Genomic DNA, 2,770 nt, shown 5'->3' with positions numbered 1-2,770 from the left:
GCCGGCCACTCCTCCAGCCGACACCGCCATCTCCACCGGCCTTCCTAACATTCCGGGCGCTCCCTTGGCTTGATTCACCGTTTTTACTTTCCTGCTTGTCACTCTTTGAACAGATTTGTTATCTTAGCGCAATTCCACCCACTAGGGGTGTATTCAAACTTCGTTGAATACCGGCCTCTCGAAGGCTTTTGGTGTAAATATTATTGTCGGCGTTCTGGGAATGGGGGTCCCCAGACTTGCCTGCCTGCGGCCTGCAGCGTGGCTCAAAGATGCCCAACACAGCCCATCTTCATCAACGCAAGCTCAAGACCCTCACGAGGGGCCAAGCCTCGCGGGGCGGACGACAAGGAGCTTCCTCAGGCATGGCCTCGTCAGGCTGGCTCATGAGGAGGCGGAGAGTTCAAGGCGGGGTACCTCGCGAGGTGCCCATGACGCAAGCCATGACGACCAAGGGCGCCAGTCGGGCTCCAGCCCGCGTAGTGTCCTCCTTTCCTCTTTGGTGCAAAGGGAGCAAGCGCAGGTGAGAGTATCAAGCAAAGGCGTCCATTTCGGTGCAACAAGACCAAGACCAGCCCAACGGCCGGAAGGAAGTCATTGTGGAGCCCAAGCCGGCGTCATCACCAGATCCTTTGACAGGCGAGGACCAACTTTAGTCAGGATAGGTGTACCCGCTGTTCCCCTTCGAAATGGCCAATTGTTGGCGCCCTTCCCGCTCAATATTTGGGGAGAGGCCCAGGGCCTTTGCCTATAAATAAGACGAGCCACCCCCAGGGTAGAGGTATCTGGACCGGACCTAGCAATCGGGATCCTCACCAAGAAACCAGTAGATAGAGCGACTGAACTTCCCCTAGAAGTTCATCGCGCTGGCCTAGAACAGACCCTCGTGAGGCTGTTCTCCCTTTGTATTGTTCATCATCAAGCCCAAGAGGCAATCCACCACACCACACACTGGAGTAGGGTATTACACCACAATGGTGGCCTGAACCAGTATAAATCTTGTGTCCCTTTTGTTGTTCAGTTTGGTAGTTTAGGTCCTAGCGACTCGGCGAGGAGCGAGCCGGTAGAGGGTTGGATCTCTGCGCGCACCCCAGCGTTCGAACCTCAAGGGTTTGCCAAAACCCAAAATCCGACATTTGGCGCGCCAGGTAGGGGTGTGCTGGGATCTGCCTTCTGCCGCCTCGCGCCCCGTCGCATCGTCATCACCATGTCCGGCAACCAGGCGGGCAACCCAAATCCTTGGGAGGCCTGGCCCGCCCGCGCAGAACCGCTTGCCCCGGGCGACCCCATGACCCAGGCAGCTCGCGGTCCGCAGGGCGCTGCGGGCCGTGGGCGACACGGACAGACCTCGACGGCTCTAACACCACGACAGACGCGGTCGGCAGCAAGGGCCTCCAACCACGCTGCGGCAACGACGCCGTACACCCGCCGGGAGCAGGCGAACTCAAGAGCCGCACTCACGGTGGCCCGAGAGCTGCTGCAGTGCAGACTGATGGAGGGCAGCCGTGACGTGCTGCTAGAGCGGGTGGCGGAGCTCTTGGGCTTCGCCGCCTCGGGGGCGCACCCCTTCTGTACCCCGCTCCCGCCTCAGGCCCAGGGCGGCCCGGGCGGGGCCCCGCATGCAACCGCGGGCTCCAAAGCTACTCCAACACCAGCGAAGCCGTCAGCACAGGGTCGGCGGTGGCACCGACTCCACTCCCCGTCAGTGAAGAAGGACTCGTCGTGACCCACGGCCCCTGTGGGCCGCCGCGCTACCATCACCAGGCCATCACGTCAAGCAGAGCTGCATGGCACGCGGATCCCTACGATGCAGCCTTCAAGGTGACGGCCATAGAAGAGTACGTGCCCCACATGATGGATCAAGGGCACCCGCGCGAGGGCGAACAAGGCTCGCTCCCCAGCCCAAGCTAGGGGGACGAGGCGCCAGAAGCTGAGCTCTTCCAGGAACCCCGTGACGGCCCCGCCGGCCATATTGGGAGCAACGATTATCGGGTACCACTAATCCCTCAGGAGCAGGCATACACTAATCATGGGTCGCAGGAGGTGCAAGTCGCCACAGCGAGCAGCTGCCCCGCTCCAGCAGTCTCTTACCCCTCAGGAGGAGGGTGTCGGGGGCTGCAGGAGAGGGGCTGAGATCCGACATCACCACCGTGGCGTTCGGAGCAAGGCGTTCCCAGGAGGTAGGCCCTCCGCTGGGGAGGTGCCTCAGGGCCTGCCCCTGGCGGAGGACCCGTGGTCATCGGGGGAACCGCTGGAGACCGCTCTACCCTATCGGCGGCGTCCTGGTTTCCGGTTGTAGTTGATGGCACTAGAGTGTGGCGCAAGGCGGGGCCCTCGTCTGGCGATATGAAGCAAGGCCGGTACCTGTGAAGAAGGCCCAGTGTCTGTGAAGCTCACCTCCCCGTGACACTCTGACGTAATAATGAGTGGGGCTGTACACGCCCCAGACTCTCAGGGGTGCCGGCCTCAGGCCCTAGGGCTCCCTCCCATGCCCAGTGGCAGCACTTAGCTCCGCGTTGGTGAGAAGACGTCCAAGACTAGACTAGGTTCCGGACGCGGCCTTTTGTTTGCTTTCGTTGCTTTTCCCTTGGTTGTTGCTTTCCTCCGCTGGATTTAAGTTGAACTCGGATTTCAGATTTGCGTGTGTTGGGAAAGGGGTGCTTAGTCTTGTTCGAGCAATCTCTCGTGTTTCGGTTATGACCTCACCTCAGCTGCCTCCCCTCGCGAGCCCCTCGCAAGCCAGGTCTGGCCTAGCTTGCGTGCAGCCCAGACT

The sequence above is a fragment of the Triticum dicoccoides genome, chromosome 3B (assembly GCF_002162155.2).
Source record: "Triticum dicoccoides isolate Atlit2015 ecotype Zavitan chromosome 3B, WEW_v2.0, whole genome shotgun sequence".
In the NCBI taxonomy this organism is placed as follows: domain Eukaryota; kingdom Viridiplantae; phylum Streptophyta; class Magnoliopsida; order Poales; family Poaceae; genus Triticum; species Triticum dicoccoides.
The sequence above is the reverse complement of the archived record's forward strand: the minus strand, read 5'-3'. Positions refer to the sequence as shown.